We start from the raw sequence: 23,071 nt of genomic DNA on the forward strand, positions 1-23,071 counted from the left end.
CCTGTGAGCGTTCTTATGTTTCGATCTGTGTAGTTACATGGCTAAGATATATGTGAAGAAGCGTGCAAACAATGAATGTCAAAACTCATCAATCTGTACACTTTAGATTTACACCCTCGACTGTAGATGGGTCATATCTCAATACAATTTTTTTTTTGGCAGGCAGGCGTAGAAAAATATGTTTGGAATCATTCCATTTAATGAAAACAAAGCAAGCAAATAACATACAAAGAAACACAGAACCTTCTGGAGCAGTTTAAACACTGTATCAGAGCAAGATGCTGTTCCTCAGAATGAGGAGTGCAATGACCATGCATTACAGCCGTGGTTCTTAATCCTGGCTGATTGAAAATCACCTGAAGAGCTTTTAATAAATAGCAACGCCTGGGCACTACCCACAGAGATTCTGATTTAATTGCCTGGGCATAAAAGAACACTTTATAGCTCTCCAGGTGGTTTTATCAGGGTGGACAAACCATGGCCCACAATCTAGATTGGCCTGTTGCCTGCTTTTTTTTTAAATAACATGTTATTGGAACCCACTTGTACATGTTCATTCACGTAAACTCATGGCTGCTTTCAGGCTCCAGTCGTAAAGTTGAGCAGTTGCAACAGAGACCATATGGTCTGCAAGCCTAAAATATTTGCTGGCTGGCCGTTTACAGAAAGGGCTCCTGGGTCAGACATCTGAATTGACTGTGGAGTTTATAAAACACAAGAAGATGTTCAGCACCACCTGGAACCTTCTGACTCCAGCTCTCCAGGATGAGGCTTGGGCATGACTTCTTTGTAAGTTTCACAGGAGATTTTTCTTGAGGATCCCCTGGTTCTGAATCAGGGCCCTTGGTGCTTTGTAGTGATGCAGTTCTCAGTGGAGCCCAGTGACCAGCAGCAGCAGCAGGCTGGCTCTTCCAGAATCACGTGAGGAACATTTACAACTCAGATCCCCAGTAATTACCCTTCAGAGATTCACACTCAGTCGCTCTGGTGTAGAGTCCATCTACTGCTGTTATGAACAAACCAACCAACAAAACCCCAAAACAATGAAACGCCAAAACTCCTCTCTGTGTTTGGGAACACTTACATTCAGGAGCTGAAATGAGACCAGGTCCCAGTCCCAAAATTTTGAAGGTGCAATTCCTCCTGGTTGCCAGAATCTGCACTGGGTTGGTAGAAGTCAAGTGATTTGGATCTGACTTTGGATTTAAGTGCAAACAAGAGAGCTGGTTTTGCAGAGGCCACACTTGGAGGGCACTCCAAAGTCTCTGCTCTGCAGAGAAAGTGAGGTGATCCTGCACCTGCATGCAGAAAGAGGGGCCACCCAGCAGAAGGAGAAACCCGCACTGGGAGGCTGCTACCTGGTGAGCACTGGCGATGCTCAACTAGCAACGAAATCCCCCAGGACAGCCACTGCCATCTGTTTCCAAGAGAGAGACCAACAACCTAGGTCTCACTCTCAAGGATGACGCACAAGAACACCCAGAGAATCAGGAGCGTGCACCTCCTGGTGGTGGAGACACAAAGATGCACGGAATAAAATCCCTGCCCGGAGGCTGTAATTAACATACATGAAAAAAGATTGGGAGCAATATACACTTGCAGGCATCTAGCTTAGAACTCGGTGACCTCCATGGTCCTGAGAATGAGGAAGGTCTGCTGTAATTAAGGCCAGGCTTAACCGGACTCACCCAGGACCAGAGGAATTTCTAGTTAGGTTGACAACATTTTCTCAAACTTGGCTGCCCCTTAGAATCACCTGGGGAGGTTTTAAAATCCCAAAGCCCAGGTCATGCCCCAGACCACTCAAATCAGAATCTCTGCGGGTGGCAACCAGATGTCAGTAGTTGTTAAAGCGCCTCAGGTGATTCCAATGTGCAGCCAAGTTTGACCGCCCTGGTCTACACCCAGGGAAGTCCAAGGGGGTCTGGGTGCAGGGAGAAACAACAGGAAGCTGTCTGGAGCCCGAGTATAGATATGTGGGGAGAGGCTGGTGGCTGGAAGTACACACAAGTCCACAAAGGGTGGTGAAGGGAAGGGTGGTAACAACTATGATACTCTAGATAGAAATTGGAAATACATTGGCACAGCTAAGGGGATCCACTGGGAAGTGAGCCAAGGTACTCAAGGAAGAGCTGCAATGAAAATCAGAGTTTGCTTTTTCTTTGGTCTAGGGTATTTTGACCCCACTATATTTTGGGGAATAATTTTAGACTTACAGAAAAGTTGCAAAGATAATACAGAAAGTTCTTGTATATATATCCCTGTAGGTTTCTTTTTCTTTTGTTCTTTTCTTTCTTTCTTTTTTCCTTTGGAGACGGTCTCACTCTGTCCTCCGGGCTGGAATGCAGTGGCGCGATCTTGGCTCACTGCAACCTCCTCCTCCTGGGTTCAAGTGATTCTCCTGCCTCGGCCTCCCAAGTAGCTGGGACTACAGGCACATGCCACCATGCTCGGCTAATTTTTGTATTTTTAGTGGAGATGGGGTTTCACCATGTTGGTCAGGCTGGTCTGGAATGCCTGACCTCAGATGATCCTCCCGGCTCAGCCTCTCAAAGTGCTGGGATTACAGGTGTGAGCCACTATGCCCGGTCCCTTTTGGTTTCTTCTAATGTTAAGATCTTACATTACCATGGCACATGGATCAAAACTCAAAACACCACCATTAGTACGTTACTACCCAGCAAACTCCAGACTTCATTTGGATTTCACCTATTTTTCATCAACGTCCTTTTTCTGCTCCAGGATCCAATAGAAGATGGTGTATTGATTTAGTCATCAGGTTTCATACCCCACCATTTTCAAACACTCTATTTGATTCAATTGGTGCTTTAAACTTAAAAACATTTTTGTTTTGTCTTTATGAATATGAATGTATTTTTTCATCTGAATTTTACCACTGAAGAAATTGTATTGAGACAGTATTTTCCTCAGTGAATTCCATTACAAGCTACTTTAATTCTTTGAACAATTTTTCCATGCAGGTAAACCAGTACCATGTTTTTCCATCAAAAAAAAAAAAAAAACTTTTCAACCAGGTGCAATGGCTCATGCCTGTAATCCTAGCACTTTGGGAGACTGAGGAGGGAAGATTGCTTGAGCTCAGGAGTTAAAGACTAGCCTAGCCTGGGCAATATGGCAAAACCCTGTCTCTACAAAAAATACAAAAAATTAGCAGGGCATGGTGGCACACATCTGTGGTCCCAGCTACTCAGGAGGTTGGGGTGAAATGATTGCTTGAGCCCAGAAGGATGAGGCTGCAAAGAGCTGTGACGGCACCACTGCCCTCCACCCTGGGCGACAGAGCGAGACCCTGTCTTAAAAAAAAATAAAAAAAAAAATCTTTTCATCAGATTTTTTACAATAAACTTTACCAGAAATATTTGGTTCATCAATTGCTTTTTGTCTATATGAATGCTGTCCATCCTGGTTTTTGACAATCTGAATTTCCTTGGATGATCACATTTCCACCAAGATCGATTTTCCTGAATCAAATTCCGCATATCCAGGTTTGCCAAGATGTGATCCTTCTATTGATTAAAACAACAATTTTACCATGTGCATTTTTCCTTCTGTTGCTTTTATTTCATTTCAGTTTTCTATCACATTTAATTTTTTGCAGTTCAATTGTACTTTTCAGCTGTACCACATTTACTTTCTGTAGTTTCTCATTTGCAACAAATTTTTATCACTTGCAATTTTAACTATTATATTTCCTTTTGCGTTTTTTCTACCAATAATATTTGCAGCGACGACTACAAGATTGATGATTTGCATTGTTTGTAGTTGAGCCGTGGAAGAATTGAATGGCTCTTCTCAGATACTCTAGAGACGCTCTACTGGCCGGGATGAATCAACTGCATTGCTCATCCAGTTCTTCTGGATGTTTGTGTTCACGCATGAACCAGCAGAGCAAGAATAGATGATGAGTCAAGTGAGTGAAATGATCTGCTTCATTTTAAAAAACTTTTTAAAAGCTTCACTTGGTGGGTGGGAGTCCCTGCATGTCAGTGGCTCTGCCTTACCCATGGAACACAACGTAAATGGCATTGCTAGGGATACACAGGATGGTGCAGGAATGTGAGAAAAAGGTAAGAAGGGCCAAGGAGAACAAGCAGGGCAGGATGTTTGGCTGAATTCCAGGTGAAGACACAGGGACCAGACATGGTGCTGAGGCAGAGCCTTGGTCTAAGAGAAGACGTCCTAGTTCCCAGAATTGGAATATAAGGTCAGGGTGGGGCCAGCCCCAAGGCTGATTTTCTGCTGAACAACTAGCCTAGGATCCTTAGACTCCCCAGGAGGAGTAGATTCTCCCTTAAGAACCTGGAGGTGGCCCAGTGACCCACCTGTGAGGGATGCGTGGAAGGGGTGGGGCCAGAAAATTACTAGAGAAGTTGATTCACCTGAAGAAATCAGTCACCTTATTTATTTAGGTAAAAAAATAGTCACAAGAGAAGGTTTAGCTGTAATACTCCACAGTAAACAACTGCCTACACAGAGGGAAAGTGGCTTTATTATTGTGGCCAAGCCATCTGGGGCAGTGATGTCACAGGGAGGGACAAGAGGGACATTCTACATCTAGAAATGAAAGGGCTCAGCTCCTTCTCCAGATGTCCCAGATAACCTTCTCCAAAGAAGTGCAGGTCAACATCTCTGCTTGGTCTCAGGACAACAAAAGCGAACATTTCACTGTCTTCCATACTGTCCTCTCCCATTGCCCGACTACAATCAATGAAATTCACTGAATAAGGACACAGCTGGGAAATAATTGGGCTTGAGTAGCAACTAACAATTCCCCTCATTCTTTCCCTGAGCTAATCAACCACATCTCCTAGAGCCAATAAGGAGAGGACCTCTTCTCTGTGTATATATGAAATGTAACGTACTTTCGGGAAGAAAAGTGAATAAATGTATAAATGGCTTGAGCATCTTTGTAACCAATACCCAGTCAAGAAACAGAAAATGTCCAGAACCTCAGTGGGTGGCCAACTCTCCAACCTCTATCTGACACTTCAGGACAGTTTCTTGACTTGCATAGAATCTGAGATTTGGATGGAGAACTACAGCTTTGTTTTGCAAAGATCCACAAGATCTGGAGATGCCTAGAAATGAAGTTGGGGTTCTCAGCTTAGTGGCTTTAAGGCAACAGGGAATTAAGTGTTAATAGGCTACTGCAGGGAGTTCCTGATCAGGGAGTTCAGAGGAAGACTCAGAGACTCAGGGATGTGTGTGTGTGTGTGTTTTTGAGACAAAGTCTTGCTCTTGTCATCCAGGCTGGAGTGCAATGGCGCCATCTCAGCTCACTGCAACCTCTGCCTCCCGAATTCAAACGACTCTCCTGCCTCAGCCTCCTGAGTAGCTGGGATTACAGGTGCCTGCCACCACGTCCAGCTAATTTTTGTAGTTTTAGTAGAGACAGGGTTTCACCATGTTGGCCAGGCTGGTCTCAAATTCCTGACCTCAGGTGATCTGCCCGCCTTGGCTTCTCAAAGTGCTGGGATCACAGGCGTGAGTCACTGCACCTGGCCAGGGATATGCATATTTGTTAAGTACCCCAGGAGATTCAACAGCATGTGGCTCTCAAAGACATGCCGCTTTAGAAAGACATGCCCTGAATCCACAAACACTTAGCTCAGGAGGCACTGTGTGACTCCTTATGTCCTTGCTACTCAACGTGTGGCCCCAGACTAGCAGCAGTGGCATCACCTGGAATGCAAAATCCCAGGTCCCACTCTAGAGCTCCTGAATCAGTTGCTTTTTTTTTTTTTTTTTTTTTCTTTTTTTGGAGACAAAGACTCACTCTGTTCCCCAGGCTGGATTGTTGTGCCACGATGTCGACCCACTGCAACTTCTGCCTCCCGAGTAGCTGAGATTACAGGTGCCTGCCACCACGCCTGGCTAATTTTTGTATTTTTAGTAGAGACAGGGTTTTACCACGTTGGCAAGGCTGGTCTCGAACCTCTGACCTCAAGTGATCTACCCGCCTTGACCTCCCAAAGTGCTGGGATTACAGGCGTGAGCCACCACACTGGCTCAGGTGCATTTTTATACAGTCTTGCTGGTAATCTGCATGCTCATTAAAGCTGTAGTAGCACACCTCTGGGTTCCTTAAAGATAGTCCTCAACAGGGGCTGTGCTGCCCCTACAGGCCATTTAGGAAATTTGAGTTCGGCAGGTGGTTTGGCTGTCACAATGATTGGCATTTAGTGTGGAGTGGGTAGGGCTGTTACATGTCCAGCACATTAAATAAATATCCTGGCTAGGTGAGGTGGTTCACGCGTATAATCCCAGCACTTTGGGAGGCTGAGACAGATGGATCACTTGAACCTCGGATTTCGAGACCAGCCTGGGCAACATGGCGAAATCCTGTCTCTACAAAAAATACAAAAATTAGCTCGTTGTGGTAGTGCATGCCTGTGGTCTCAGCTGCTTAGGAGGTTGAGGTGGGAGGATCACCTGAACCTGGGAGGCTGAGGCTACAGTGGGCAGTGACTGGACCACTGCACTCCAGCCTGGGTGACAGAGCAAGTCCTTTCTCATACACACACACAAAAAAGCGCTGGGCGCGGTGGCTCACGTCTGTAATCCCAGCACTTTAGGAGGCCGAGGCAGGTGGATCATGAGGTCAGGAGATCGAGACCATCCTGGCTAACATGATGAAACCCTGTCTCTACTAAAAAATGCAAAAAATTAGCCGGGCATGGTGGCAGGCGCCTGTAGTCCCAGCTACTCGGGAGGCTGAGGCAGGAGAATGGCGTGAACACGGGAGGCGGAGCTTGCAGTGAGCCGAGATGGTGCCACTGCACTCCAGCCTGGGCAACAGAGCGAGACTCCACCTACAAAAAAAGAAAAAAAAAAAAAAAGAAAGAAAAGGAAGTCCTGCATCCTGTACAACTTCCAATTGTCTCACTGGATATTTATGTATACATGTCTGCATTTATCTGAGCCTAGAACCTTTCTCTTTTTTTTTTTTATCTATAGGTATTTTTTTATTAGAAAAGAAATTAAACATTCTTACTAGAGACTGAAGAAGGAAACTAACAATCTTACAATTATAGAACAGGCAAACTTCATGATAGGGGACTCTTTTTTTTTTTTTTTTTTTTCTTTTGAGACGGGAGTCTCGCTCTGTCGCCCAGGCTGGAGTGCAGTGGCACCATCTCAGCTCACTGCAAGCTCCGCCTCCTGGTTTACGCCATTCTCCTGCCTCAACCTCCTGAGTAGCTGGGACTACAGGCACCCGCCACCTCGCCCGGCTTGTTTTTTGTATTTTTTTTTTTAGTAGAGACGGGGTTTCACTGTGTTAGCCAGGATGGTCTCGATCTTCTGACCTCGTGATCCGCCCGTCTCGGCCTCCCAAAGTGCTGGGATTACAAGCTTGAGCCACCGCGCCCGGCCCATGATAGGGGATTCTTAAGTTTTCAAAGCATTGGGGGCTCTTTCCCAGATACACTCTTGGGGTAGGGGGCTGTAAGTTTTCTCAGATGTTTTACATTTTGTGCTTTAATTTTTGTTGGCACTCTAAATCAAATAAATACATAGTGTTCAGGATTATATGGATGGCCATCTTAAATAACAGAGTGTTCCACATGACTACAGCCTCTGCACTTGTGCCTCTGATCCACGTGACAGCAAGACCAACTATGCTTAACTTTTCATATGATTTCTCCAGTTGGGTCCTGAGATCTTTCACAGAATCTTTCACAGAATTGTTGACCATTTCCTGTGAGATCTGTGAGAGGACAAGGTGGACAACACTGGCTCAGAGCAGTGATTCTCAAGGTGGGATGGGATGGGGTGGGGTTGAATCTCCGGAGAGATGCATGTAGTTTGAAAGAACACATTCAGAATACCCACTGATTTCATAACACCAACTCCATAAAGTCAAGCAGAAAAATGACTTCAGCTAATGGGCAGTAGCAGAAAACCAACTATGGATTCATCATTGTAGAGAAGGAGTCTGTATAAACATAGTTGAAAAACACTGGCTTAGAGGCAGAGGCATGCCGACACGCAGAGAACAGTAAAAAACGCGTGCCAAAGAGAAAGAACAATTGAAGGTCACTGGGCGAATCCTAGGCCAGAACTCGTCACAGTCTTCTGAAAACCAAAGAGCACATCAAGAAGAAAACCAAGATGACCTGTCAACCTTCTTGGCCCCGTGGTTAAGAGCAAGTTGATCCACTCTTAAATACTGAGCCAAAAGAAGAAAAAAGCTGTTTGTGCCCCCCAAATTCATCTACCAGGAAGTGCTGTCATTATGTGCAATGCCATCCAGCTCTTGAGGAGGGAAGTCAGCGTGTGGCCTGCTCTGTGGTTGCTGCAAAACTCCAATCTGCTTTAGTCGCATCAGCAGTTCCCCACTCTATTGCATGATGACTAGATCACTGCACCTGCCTAAACAATCTTTACCGATAAAGACTCGAGGCCCCGTTCTTGCTCCCGTGAGCTGTTCCAAATAATTTTGAATCTCATTAGTGTGGCTGGTGGCTGTGATATCGACAAATTCCAGAAGCCCTTGTTTGATGGGTAATTGACTGAGGATCTCCTGGGTCCTCCTGCAGAATGGGCAAGTGGGCTTGATGAACACAAACACCTTCCCAGGCTGGATTTTGCAGTTCACAGACTCTTGAGCCATGCCGACAGGCTGCGGTCTCCCGGGGAAGAATCCTCAGTTGCAGGTATTGCATGGGTATTGAGCCAAACCTAATTCTTGTTTTACAAATAAACATACTCTTTGTTTTTTCACAATTTTAATGTTTACTGAAATTTCCAGGAAGGCAACTGCCCTATAAGCTGAGGGAAGGCTCAACATGTATTTTAAGAGTAACCAAATGTGCACCATCTCAGGCAATCTCATCGTGGACAGTAATGCGGTGGTGTGCAGTACAGAGCACCCGTGTCAGCCTACCTGTAGGTACAAACACCTGAGCACTTCATTATAGTCAGACCCTAGCATTTATATATTGATATATAAATATATATATATATATTTTGAGATGGAGTCTCACTCTGTCACCCAGGCTGGAGTGCAGTGGCTCAATCTCAGCTCACTGCAACCTCTGCTTCCTGGATTCAAGCGATTCTCCTGCCTCAGCCTCCCAGAGTAGCTTGGCCTACAGGCATGCACCACCACGCCCCGCTAATTTTTGTATTTTTAGTAGAGATGGGGTTTCGCCATGTTGGCCAGGATGGTCTGGAACTCCTGGCCTCAAACAATCCATGTGCCTTGGCCTCCCGAAGTGCTGGGATTACAGGTGTGAGCCACTGCACCCAGCCCACATTATTTTACTATAAATGTTTTCTGTTGTTTATTCTTTTATAATTAGGGTAGTATAATGTCTTTCTAAAATATATGCATAGTTTATGAAATTTCATTTCAGGATAATAAATATTTATAAAATTTCATGATAGTATCATAAATTTTTTTTTTTTTTTTTTTAAAGACATAGTCTCGCTCTGTCACCCAGGGTGGAGTGCAGTGGTGAGATCTCGGCTCACTGCAAGCTCTGCTTCCTGAGTTCAAATGATTCTCATGTCTCAGCCTCCCAAGTAGCTGGAATTACAGGCATAAGCCACCATGCCTGGCTAATTTTTGTATTTTTAGTAGAGATAGGGTTTCACCATGTTGGCCAGGCTGGTCTCGAACTCCTGACCTCAGGTGATCTGCCCGCCTCAGTCTTCCAAAGTGCTGGTATTACAGGTGTGAGCCACTGCGCCCAGTACCTTTCTTATTTTGCATATTAGTATGTGATGTGGAAAACATTTCAAATGGTACAGTATGTCAAAATAAGATCTCTTCAGAAGTTCTGTGTTAACTGTGGGGTGTTGTGGCATCCAGCTCATAAATTTTTTTTTTTTTTTTTTTTTTTTACATAAAAAGGGAGTTGGCAGGTATTATAGGAGTTGGGCAAAACTATTCTGATTGAATCACCTCTTTTTCCAAAGGCCTTGAAACCCAGGGAGATGGATTGCCCAAGGTCACAGGGGTTAACTAGTGTCAGAAGAACCAGACACCCAAGAATTCAGACCCCAACCAGGACTTGGCCCCCTGCCACCAGCACTGCCGGCTCAGCCTGCCCAGGTCTCTGGAGGGCTCTTTGTCTCCATAGTAAACCTCCTTCTATGGCCCTGCTTTTGCCAAGGCCTGGACAATGCTCATCATGCAGTCTTACTAGGAAGCATGAAACCTTTGTTGGACTGTTATTATTTTTAACCCAGGACCTTTTATTTCATATGCAGATATTACAGTGATAAAATGAATGTGCCTGGCTCTCTTTGGACACAAATTTCTGCCTGTCCTTGTCTGTTTAGAGCTGGATTCAAGGGTCTTCAAGAAAAATGGCCAGAAGGGAAAAAACAAAAAACAAAAAAACTTCCTTGATTTGGGGAGACAATGGATTTTGCAGTTAAAACTCAAAGCTTGGGACTCTAACCCATGAGTACCCTAGTACCCTCAACGACCACAACCCAAGGCCACTGGGTGGGTGGTACTTAGTGTGCATACACAGAACGTCCCCATCAACTGTATAAAAACTTGTGTTGCTCTAATGTTGGCTGTTCTGTCACTTGATTTATCCTGTATATTAAAGTCAAGGGACCCCGTTTTCCTCTAACATCTGTAATTTCAGGTAAGGACTCTAGAGGGAATAAGTGAGGTGAGGACCACTTCACCAAGGGGGTGAGAGAAGATCTCATGTCTTCAGGTGAGGCTGAAGATGGGGACCCAGTTTTATAAAAAGCTGAGAGAAGAAAAGGGCCTGAAGAAGAAAGGAGCTTGGACAATCAGGAGACAGGAGACCAGTGTGAATGAGAGACACGGTGCTGCTGAATGCTTTGGATGGATGGGTGGACCCAACCTCACCCTATTTACGTAACCCATTTACCTCACGTAGCAAAACGGAGTTGGAAAGTAGCTGATCCTGGCTGGTGGCTCATGCCTGTAATCCTAGCACTTTGGGAGGTCGAGGCGTGCAGATTGCTGGAGGTCAGGAGTTTGAGACCAGCCTGGCCAACATGGTGAAACCCCATCTCTACTGAAAAACAAAAATTAGCCAGGCGTGGTGGTGCATGCCTATAATCCCAGCTACTTGGGACGCTGAGGCAGGAGAATCACCTGACCTGGGAGGTGGAGTTTGCACTGAGCCAAGATCGTGCCACTGCACTCCAGCGTGGGTGACAGTGCGAGACTCTCAAAAAAAAAAAGAAAGAAAAGAAAAGAAAGTAGCTGATCCCCAAGTTCAAGACGGTGACACCTCATAAGAAAAAGGACTCCCTGAGACTCTTCCACCTTCCTTGCCCAACCTGGATAGGATGGCGTCTCCCTTGGGCTTAATCTGACCATCCCAGGAGGACACGTGGCCCAGGAAAGAAACGGAATGCACATCGTCCTTGTGAGACAATTCTGGCAGGATTCCTCAAGTGATCACACAAAGGCTTCAAAGACATAAAAGAGATACTATTGTCAAGCAAATCCCAAGAGTTCCCAAAGATAGGAATGCATGTGTGACAGGGACAAGGTGTCTTTTTGCCATCTGGGTGCTGCTGTGCCAAGAGAGAAAACCGTCTCCAGAGAACGTGTTTTCAGTGAGGTTTCCAGAAACTCATCAAAGAATGGCCTCTATGAGCATAGATTTCAAAGAGTCTCTGTGGAAATAATAAATGTTACTGTTATAAGAGGGAAAGGGGTCTGGAGAGAAAGCCCAGAAGCCACTCAGTTCCTGACACCCAACAAGAATGCTGGGAGGGGCCGAAAGGCGTACGCTGGAGGAGGAGGCACTCAGGGCCATGCCAGGCTTTTATTCCAAGGTGTCCTTGAGGAAGAACAAGATTAGGAGGCTCGGCTGAGAAGAGAAAAATTCATGTCAAAGGAAAACTGAGTGGAGGAGCGAGATGAGTGAGTTGTCAGAAAAGGGAAAAGATCAGGAGAGAAAAAGAGACAAGAGAAGCTAACTCCTGCCCAACAGGAATGTGAAGAGGCAAAGACGGGATCTTCAGCAAGCCTAGAGACTGATCTTACACATCTGGGTACGGCCCGTGCCTCATTGAGCTGCTGAGAATGGAAGCTGAAAAGGCAAAGTCTTTAGAGGTAGGAGATGCACTTAGAGATCTCTCTGGTCCAGGAGAGAGAGAAACAACAACAAAAAACCTGTCTGGGCCTGGTGCAGTGACTCACACCTGTAACTCCAGCACTTTGGGAGGCCAAGGTGGACAGATCACCTGAGGTCAGGGGTTCGAGACCAGCCTGGTCAACATGGTGAAACCCCGTCTCTACTAAAAATACAAAAATTAGCCGGGCGTGGTAGTGGAAGTCTATAATCCCAGCTACTCGGGAGGCTGAGGCAGGAGAATTGCTTGAACTCGGGAGCCGGAGGTTGCAGTGAGCCGAGATCACGCCATTGCATTCCAGCCGACAAGAGTGAAACTCCGTCCCACAAGAAAAGAAAACCTGTCTGTCTCTCTGGGGTGGACAGGATGCTCTAGTTTTCATGTGTGTTTCAATCTCCAAAAATACCTGCATTATTTTTCAGGGGAAAAGATCCTGGATAAAATAACTCAGATTGCCCTTGAAATCCCACAGATGCTGCCGAGGCTGCAGAGAAAAGGGAAAACTTACACACCGTTGGTGGGAATGTAAGTTATTTTGGCCACCGTCGAAAGAAGTCTGGAGATTTCTCAAAGAACTTCGAGTTACCATTTGATCCAGAAATCCTATTCGTAGGTATATACCAAAGGAAAATAGATCATTTTTCAAAAGAGATAAATGCACTTGTATGTTCCTCACCTTGCTAGTCACAATAACAAAGACATGGAATCAACCTAGGTGCCCATCAACAGTGGACTGGATTAAGACAATGTGGTATTATATATACATATACACCATGAAATACTATGCAGCCTTAAAAAGGACAAAATCATGTCCTTTGCAGCAATGCGGATGGAGCTGGCAGTCATAATCCTAAATGTATAACACAGGAACAGAAAACCAAATACTGCATGTTCTCACTTATAAGTGGGAGCTAAACATTGAGCATCCACAGACATAAACATGGGAATAACAGAAACTGCAGACTACTAGAGCAGGGCGGGAGGGAGGTATGGGTTGAAAAACTACCTATTGGGTACCACGCTTATTACCTGAATACAATATACCCATGTAACAAACCTGCACATGTACCTCCTGTATCTAAAATAAAAGTTGGGGGGGGGGGGAAGTCCCAGAATGTTAACAGAACTCAAATTCCCCCAAATCTAATGTCTAATACCTTAGATGAAAGCTTGGCAACTCAACTGGAAGACAGCAACCCACAGGGAGACAAAAAGTCAGGTTAATGTCTAAGCACAGCCATACTGACTGAGAAGCTCTGTAGAAAAGCACCACTTCCCAAAGGCTATGAGAATCATGGGAGGAATTTCACAGTGGCTCATGGGAGAGACTCTGCTGTCGGTGTCATTGACTCCCAATAACCAGGAAGGAGACAGGAGAGAAGACAACATTCTGAAGGTGGCTGTGTAGGGCAGGGGTTGAGATGCTGGGCACCGGAGTCCAATCATCCAGGATCGAATCCTGCCTTTGCCACCCAGCACTGTGGCACAGGCAAGATTCTTACTTGATTCTTCTAAGCTTCCATTTTACATCAATTAATGAAGATACTATAGTTGATGGGAGAGTTATGAGCTGAATCTGCAGCCAGTGAACTTTCGGTATGCTGGCTGGTGTTGTTACCAGTTCTATATCACAGCTGTACATTCTGCCTTAAAGGGAATTCCTGGAGCCCCTATAGATCTGGAGGAGTTCATTTCAATGGAGGGATTTCTTTTTTAAAATTTTTTATTTCCGGCCAGGTGCGGTGGCTCATGCTTATAATCCCAGCACTTTGGGAGGCCGAGGTGGGTGGATCACCTGAGACCAGCTCGAGACCAGCCTGGCCAACATGGAGAAACCCCGTCTCTACTAAAAATACAAAATTAGCCGGGTGTGGTAGCACATGCCTGTAATCCCAGCTACTTGGGAGGTTGAGGCAGGAGAATCACTTGAACCTGGGAGGCGGAGGTTGCAGTGAGCCGAGATCATGCTTCAGCCTGGGCAACAAGAGCAAAACTCCGTTTCAAAAAAAAAAAAAAAAAAATTATTTCCACAGGCTTTCAGGGGAAAGGTGGTATTTGGTTACACGAGAAAGTTCTTTAGGGGTGACTTGTGAGGTTTTTTTTTTTTGGAGAAGGAGTCTCACTCTGTCGCCCAGGCTAGAGTGCAGTGGTATGATCTTGGCTCACTGCAACCTCCATCTCCCAGGTTCAAGTGATTCTCCTGCCTCAGCCTCCCGAGTAGTTGGGATTACAGGAGCGCGCCACCACGCCCAGTTAATTTTTTTGTATTTTAGGAGAGACGGGGTTTTACCATGTTGCCTGGGGTGGTTTCAAACTCCTGAGCTCAGGCAATCCGTCTGCCTCGGCCTCCCAAAGTGCTAGGATTACAGGCATGAACCACCATGCTTGGCCAATTTGTGAGATTTTGGTGCACCCATCACCACAGCAGTATACACTGAACCCAATTTGTAGTCTTGTATCCCTCTTCTGCAGTCCCACCCAATGGGAGAATTTCTGAATGTGGTGCCCCTGACCCCTCGTCTAGGTATTGGTTTTGCCATACGAGGACAACACACAGGTCCAGGACAAGATATAAGAGTGGAGACGTGCTGGGACTTCAGATCGAGATTTCAGAGAAATCAAATCTCCTGCCCATTTGGTGCCAGAAGTGATTTCAGAGAGAGACTGAACAACAGGGGCAAAAAACGTATTTTGCGCCCACTGTGAAGCAGACATGGTTCCAAACACCCGGCCTATGTCACCTGGTCTACTCCTCAGCACAACTCTCAGATGTGATTGTTACCACCCCATGTCACAGACAGAGAAACTGAACAGGCGACTGAAACACCTCAAATGACGTAATTCCACCATACACTGCAACCTCCTTAGTTGGAAAGCACGTGGAAGCATCTGCTTGACTCAAATATCTAGTAACACCTGTAACCCCAGCACTTTGGGAGGCTGAGGTGGGAGGATTGCTTGAGCCCTAGAGTTTGAGACCAGCCTGGGCAACCTAGTGAAACTCTGTCTCTACAAATAAATAAAACAATTGGCCGGGCATGGTGGCACACACCTGTGGTCCCAGCTGCTCGAGAGGCTGAGGTGGGAGGATCACTTGAGCCCAAGAGTTGCAGGCTGCATAAGATGTGATCATGCCCCTGCACTCCAGCCTGGGTGACAAAGCAAGGCCCCGTCCCGGGAAAAACCAACCAACCAACCTACTGCTGAGATGCAAATACAATTTTAAAAGTTGCAGCTCTTCAGACTATTTTTCAGAATCATTCCACTGTTTCACGTGGACAAATCAAAGTTGTAAAAATAGCCACTACTAATCTGATAAAATTACTGCTTTCCTTTGTTCAATCCACTGCTTCACACTTTGAGGCCTGCCTGACATCCTTGAGACTGATTAGACCTTCCTCTTCTATTAGGTAGGCAATGTTCTCTCCAGCAAACAGAAGAAGGCCTCATGTCCCCGAGGTCACCAGAACCAGCCAGAAAGTGGCTTGTTGAATGTAATTTCACGCAGAAATCAGCTTCCAGTTTAGATGTCATTAGGGCCAGCGTTGCTGAGGTTTGAGATTTGGCCAGCGATAAACAGGTCACCAAAATGCAGCCACAGCACCTATTATAGAGTTTCTTGGGTGGAAACATGGACTCACTTGTTTACATCAAGGTTCCCAAATGAAGATATTTTTAGTTTCATTGAGTTCTTTTTTTCTGTGGCCAAACCCTAATGATCCAGGTGTAGATTATCGATGCTATTAACTCCAAAGTGGGATCGACTCCAAAAAACTTTATTCTGGCCCCTCGGTACTTCCTAACACAGAACGTGCAAATTAATTTTAATACTGGCTTGTGATGGGAGGGGCAGGAGCAAGCTGAGCCTCAGGTAATGTGCAAACAGAACAGCAGCTTCAGAAGAATCCAGAGCTGCATGGTTAGTTGGGTTCTTAGTCTCCATCAGGGAAGGAGATGTGAGTTTTGTGTGTATGTCAAAGCCAAATAAGCACAAATTTGGGACGGTCTGCCCTGCTTTTTGCCTCCCCTGGAAGGAAAAATTATGTTGGTTTGGAGAAAGGATCTGGCTTTGGGACCCTCCCCCTCGAGCAGAGGTCCCAGATCCTTGTGAAGAATGCTGTGAACATCTCACCCACCTATTGTCTATTTATCTGCTGTGCGGTCAGGTTGTCACGGCTGTTGGCGCGCTGCTTCAGTTACGCAGGGTTTACTTTGCTGTGCAATCGCAATGACTTTCATCTAGAGTCCTCAATATTTGCCTAAACAATCAGCACTTTTCTCCCTAGTTGTCCCAAATGGGAAGCTTGATGCTATATATACAGCCAATTGTTGAGCCAAGAAACACCTTTCTAATAACTCACTCTAGGGATAAATCAATCCTCAATCTCCTGGAGCCAAATCCATGAGCATTCTATTTTTCCTGGAATTTTTCATATACTCAACTTGAAGGAAGAAGAGGTCATTAACAAGAAACAAGATGCAGCGCTTTATTTAGGACATTTACAAAGCCACCAAGGGGTATCTTGAATAAGGGTGAAGAGTTCCATGTCGGACAGCCTCTACACCTGCAGTTGCTCCTAACAATGCCAGAGGCAATGCACAGTCCTGAACTTTCCTCACATGAAAGTTCAACAGCACTGAGAAAACTCTACTTACTGAGAAAGCAGAGTGGTCTAACATATTTAAACATATCTCATCTCAACTATGTTACAACCATATACACAGTGTTTGGGAAGAATCGCACAAAAACATAAGTGGTCATTCTGAATAGTAGGTGATTTTTGTTCTCTTTTTTTTTTTTTAATAGAGACAGAGTCTCGCTCTGCCGCCCAGGCTGGAGTGCAGGCGCGATCTCGGCTCACTGCAAACTCCGCCTCCTGGGTTCAAGCAATTCTCTGCCTCAGCCTCCCAAGTAGCTGGAAATACAAGCACCTGGCAACACGCTCGGCTAATTTTTGTATGTTTAGTAGAGATGGGGTTTCACCATCTTGGCCAGACTGGTCTTGAACTCCTGGTCTCATGATCCACCTGCCTCGGCCCCACAAAGTGCTGGGATTACAGGCATGAGCCACTGCGCCTGGCCTTGTTCTTTAATTTCAAAGGTAAATACAAAATTATTTTCTAAAGATTTGCAGTAGAATCCTAGTAGTCCTTGGTAATGAGAGAGAAATCAATTAAGGGGGACAATCCCATCCCCAATGCAATGTAGATAGGGCTTTCTTTTCTTTTTTTTTTTTTTTTTTTTGAGACCGAATCTCACTCAGTCGCCCGGGATGGAGTGCGGTGGCATGATCTCAGCTCACTGCAACCTCCACCTCCCAGGTTCAAGCGATTCTCCTGCCTCAGCCTCCCAAGTAGCAGGGATTACAGGCGCCTGTCACCATGCCTGGCTAATTTTTGTGTTTTTAGTAATGATGGAGTTTCACCATGTTGGCCAAGCCAGTCTCGAACTCCTGACCTCAGGTGATCCACCCACCTCAGCCTCCCAAAGTGCTGGGATTACAGGCGTGAGCCACCGTGCCCAGCTGCAGGTGGGGTTTTCATGGTCTCCAGAAGGGCTTTCTCTGTGATGTGATCACATTGACCTTCAGCCTGGGTGGTCACGTGCTTAATATTGTTATATAAATTATAGCACTTCAAAACTTTAACTTCACCCTAAGCAATGAGAGCCAAGAAATCAGAGTATTTTTGTGTGCCATTTAAATAAACAAAAATTGAAATAAATAATAAATGCCAATGAAATAGCCATTAATAAAATACACTGTCTTCCATGTGTTACCTGAAATGATGTGTGGCCCCCGTGGTACTTGGGAACAACCAGGTTTTCTGAATTCACATTTTAAAGTCTATGAACCTGTAGGTGAGTGTGTGACACGTGGAGCAGGGAGACAGACACATGAGGCAGATGCATGAGATGCCGGCCCAGGGACAGACAGAGTCATCCCCTCCCCAGGAGGGAAGTTTCTGCCCTGGAACACTGAGAGAGAAAGAGCTGGATCCTTGTGATGAATTCTCCTTGTTTGCTTGTGTTAGTTTGAGTAGGACTGGATTTAAAGAGTCCCATTTTTTCTGGGCACGGCGGCTCATGCCTGTAATTCCAGCACTTTGGGAGGCTGAGACGGGCAGATCACGAAGTCAGGAGATGAAGACCATCCTGGCTAACACGGTGAAACCCCGTCTCTACTAAAAATACAAAAAATTAGCCGGGTATGGTGGTGGGCACCTGTAGTCCCAGCTACTCGGGAGGCTGAGGCAGGAGAATGGCATGAACCTGGGAGGTGGAGGTTGTAGTGAGCCGAGATCACGCCACTGCACTCCAGCCTGGGCAACAGAGCGAGACTCTCTCTCAAAAAAAAAAGAGTCCCATTTCCCCTTTCTCTGCCCCTCATTATACACTCATTACTAATGGCTAATAACTGGATGAGAGATACATAGGGGTTCCTATACCCTATTCCTTTCTCTAAAGAGGAATGGTTTATTGTGATTGTCTTGTTTTTCTTCCAGTATTTGTATACTGGGCGTGTTGTGCAGGTTTAATCTGATTGCTTAGTCTACAAATGGCAGCTGGTGAGCATTCATATCTGGGGAACATGAGCCTCTGTGTGCTGCAGCTCAACAGGACTTTGAATATTCTCCCATCAGGGATGGGGAATACAGCTTGTGGCAGTCAAGGAGACGGCTGGGGCTATTGTTTGGCTATGGTTTGAATATGTCCCCACCAAAATTCGTGCTGAAATTTGATCTCGAATGTGGTGGTGGTGGAAGGTGGGGCCTAGAGGGAGGTGTTGGGGTCATGGGGGCAGATCCCTCGTGAATGGCTTGGTGTCATTCTTGTGGCATTGAGTGAGTTCTCGCTTTGGTGAGACTGGACTAGTTTCCATGGGTATGGATCAGTTCCCTTGACAGTGGGTTGTTATAAAGCCAGATGTCCCCGGGGTTCATGCCTGTCTGCTTCCCCTTTAACCTTCTCCACCCTGTTAAGGTGCAGCACGGGAAGCCCTTGCCATAAGCCAGGGTCTTGCCCTTGAACTTCCAGCCTGCAGAACTATGAACTAAAGAAACCTCTTTTCTTTACAAATTACCCAGGCTCAGGTATTCTGTTATAGCAACACAAGACGAACTAAGACAGCTGGTTCTATTGGGCAGAGGCATCTCTGGGTGTATAGGAAGGAGGGTTTATGCTAAGAGGTGGAACAAAATACAGAAAACAAGGTTTGGGTTTCATCTCCTACTCCCCTTCACTGAGGCAGCCATGTTTGTGCTGCTGGATCCAAGTCCCCAAGATTCACCTGACTGGACAAGGGATAAACACCTGACCCCCACATTTGGCCAATCAGATTCTCTCAGGAAGGTAACTTGGGATTAAGAAACAGTAGGCAGTCATCGTTAGTTGTTTCAACTGAGGGGACAAAAACTCAGGGCTGAGGGGTGGCCATCAGCAGCCAAGAATGGGAAGAAGCAGAAAGTAGAAGTCAAAAGCAAAAGAAAGAGAGAAGCAAAGATAAGAGCCCGAGAAAATGGCCGCCAATTCTTGCTGATTTTCCACTTTCTGGCCTAGCACTGTTGTAAGTCTCAAATTTGCTTCCTGCCCTGCAGTTCCATGAACTACCCCTGTATGTATCCTTACAATACAATCTACAATTTGTCTTGAGCTGATTCAAGTTAGTTCCTAATATTTGCAAGCAAAAGGGCCTTGACTAAGATAATACAGAAAACATGGTCATACATACTGCTAATCAAATTGTTCCTAGTTTTTACAAGATAATAATTTATTATGTCTTGTTGCATTCTGCAAAGATGACTAAGAATTCAGGCATCTCACTGTCTGTGATATTGTAAAATACATATTTGGTCTTTGTCCCTGGTTCCTGGTGTATAACTCCTAAAATCTGTAGATTCTCTAATGTGATGTCTTTTTGTATGTTAATGAGTTAACTGTTGACTGGCAGCCCTTAGGTAGTTTCAGAATGGAGCTGGTCACCAGAAAGACCAAGGCATGATTAGAGAGTTGGGACTTATAGCCTCACACTGCAACCTCCGGGAAGGGGAGAGGAGCTGAAGGCTGAGTTGATCACCAATGGCCAATGGTTTAATCAATCATATCTATATAATAAAATCTCTATAAAAACTCAAAGGGACAAGGTTTGGAGAGCTTCCAGATAGCTGAACACATGGACGTTCCTGGAGGGTGGCTCACCCCAGAGAGGGTTTGGAAGCTCCACACCTCTTCCTATAGGTGTTATCCTATGCATCTCTTCATCTGTATCCTTTGTAATATCCTTTACAGTGAACCAGTAAACCGAAGTGTTTCCCTGAGTTCTGTGAGCCACTCTAGTAAAGTAAGCAAAGCTAAGGAGGGAGTTGTGGGACCTGATTTACTGCCAGTCAGTCCGAAGCACAGGTCAAACATGGAGCCTGCAATTGACACCTGAAGGTGGGGGGCAGATAGGGACTGAGCCCTCGACCTGTGAGATCTGACCCTATCTCCAGATAGATAGTGTCAGAATTGAACTGAATTAGAAGACATCCAGATGGTGTTTGCTGCAGAGGACACCAGCTTGCTTGATATGTAGGATAATACCCTGCCCCTGAAGTGTGGACTGAGTCTTGTCTCCTTCGAGTCGACTGGAGCTAGGACTTGAGTTGAGGTGAGCTAGGACTTGATCTGTTTTAGCCCCAGGAAGAGGAAGCAAGTTAAGCAAGTACTCCATCTGGTCACAGAAGCCTTCTGTGTTGATCGTTGTTGAGTGAGAGAATAGAAAAAAACCAGCTTAAGTTTTTCCACTCTTAGACCATCTGAACAAGTTTGAGAATAATGCTCTAACTTACTGGGAAAAAAGAAAAAAGAGGCCCTTCTGGGGTCTTCACCCAAACACATCTGGAAAAAAAATAAGATAGCTGATTAGAAGCAGCAGAAGATACGTTGACTGTAACGCTGAGTCTCAAGGAAGAGCAAAAATCAGAATCGCTTTAGGAAGTTTTGGTGTTTGTTTCAAATGGCGCTACCAAGGCTCTACCTCAGAGCTACTGAATCAAAAGCTCAGTCAAGTAATCGAGGCAGTTATACATTTTTTTTTTAGTTTCCTAGGAGATCATGCTGTGCACCCCTGTTAGAAAGAGCCACTTGATCTCAGCACAAAGGACATCTGAGAAAAGAAAGGACTCTAGATATCACAGATTAATGTAGGGACAAATAAAGCTAGCCGCAGTGGTTCCTTGATGGTGTTGCCTTTTTTGACAGAAACGCTGTGATTCTCTGCCCATAAAGATGAACTTCAAACATCCAAAAGGGCTTAAATTATATTTGGCACACATTTTCTGAAGAGGCGGGGTAACACGTAATCCATTTATTTTAAATGCGTTCACCAAAATGGTTAAGATAAAAACAATTTGGGACAAACACAATTCTAGACAAAACTTTAATTCTTAGAAAAGTCCCTGGTAGGCCGGGCACAGTGGCTCCTGCCTGTAATCCCAGCAGCACTTTGGGAGGCTGAGGCAGGTGGATCATGAGGTCAGGAGATCGAGACCATCCTGGCTGACACAGTGAAACCCTGTCTCTACTAAAAATACAAAAAATTAGCTGGGCATGGTGGCGGGTGCCTGTAGTCCCAGCTACTCGGGAGGCTTAGGCAGGAGAATGGCATGAACCCGGGAGGTGGAGCTTGCAGTGAGCCGAGATCGCGCCACTGCACTCCAGCCTGGGCAATAGAGCGAGACTCTGTCTCAAAAAAAAAAAAAAAAAAAAAAAGAAAGAAAAGAAAAAAGAAAAAGAAAAGTCCCTGATTATGAAGACCATCATCCTCCAGGTGCCAAATAAACCCAGTGGTGCTGTGCTGCCCCTGAAATGTGGACTGAGTCTTGTCTCCTTTGAGCTGACTGGAGCTAGGACTTGAGTTGACGTGAGCTAGGACTTGATCTGTTTTAGCCACAGGAAGAGGAAGCAAGTTAAGCAAGTACTCCATACTCTGATGTTGACTCATAGATTACAAGAAATAGAATCAGTTTCATTATGAGAATCAAGCCCTTTGTATTTGCCTCACTGGTGAAAATTCAGTTGAACAAACACTAGACAAGTGTTATGGCTGGCTCATGGTACTTCTGGCTGTCAGAAGAAACAATTACTTTGAGAGGTCATGTGAATACCTGGTTCTCATTCAGTGGAGACAATGCAAGTACATTACATTCAAAGCATATGGGATGTAGTTTCCATTGATTCATCTACTCAGGAAATATTTACTGAGGCCTATGGCATGCCAGCCCTGTGCAAGGTGTAGACACGCACAGGGGAATGAGATAGAGACAGACAAGTAGCTCCTGGTTCCATGCAGACAGCACGACCTCAGAGATGTCTGTCTCACCATTCTCCATGGAGTGAAAGCTCAAGCAGAAGTTAAGAGATCTGATGTCACGAGAGAAAGAGGCCAGATGTGGAAAATGGCACCCCCCGTAAATCCCATTAAAACAAATCCCATTCAAGGCAATAAGCACATTCAAGGCAATCCAAATATCAAGAAAGACTTAAGACTGTATTCCAGAGTTCCAGGAATGAGGATTTGACATAAATCTCTACCCATGAATAAGGAAACTTTACAATGCTCGGGAAGGATGGCTGGGAGGGATGCCACCCTATAGAACTGAGACAGCCCATAATGTTCTCCGCAAGTGAATGGGAGACAGAGAATCTCCACAGGAAACCTCAAATAACCCCAACCACCATCTGCTCTCCATGGGGGCCCCTTCAGCCCTTTCGCAACATTTCCACTTCATCTAATTTAGGCTGGGCACGCTGGGGAGGACCAGGGGTGCCTCGGAATATAGCATCAAAAGCATCCATCCTGCTTCCTGACTTGCCCTAGATTTGTTTAAAATGTAGAGGTGGCAAAGAGAAATTAGGGCAATAGTAACAGGCTTTTATTCAGAAAACTATCAAGGAAGAATAAAATCAAGTGGAAATGGGACTGAC

The 23,071-nt window shown here is 45.4% G+C and overlaps 1 protein-coding gene and 1 pseudogene across 1 annotated transcript in view; both read right to left on the minus strand.

Moving 5' to 3' along the window:
• Positions 1 to 23,071, minus strand: part of KCNK13 (potassium two pore domain channel subfamily K member 13) — a 118,866-nt gene that overhangs the window by 69,003 nt on the left and 26,792 nt on the right. The window lies entirely within an intron of this gene.
• LOC108586954 lies at positions 8,242 to 8,966 on the minus strand (annotated as a pseudogene).

This window comes from Papio anubis, chromosome 7 (assembly GCF_008728515.1).
Source record: "Papio anubis isolate 15944 chromosome 7, Panubis1.0, whole genome shotgun sequence".
NCBI lineage: Eukaryota > Metazoa > Chordata > Mammalia > Primates > Cercopithecidae > Papio > Papio anubis.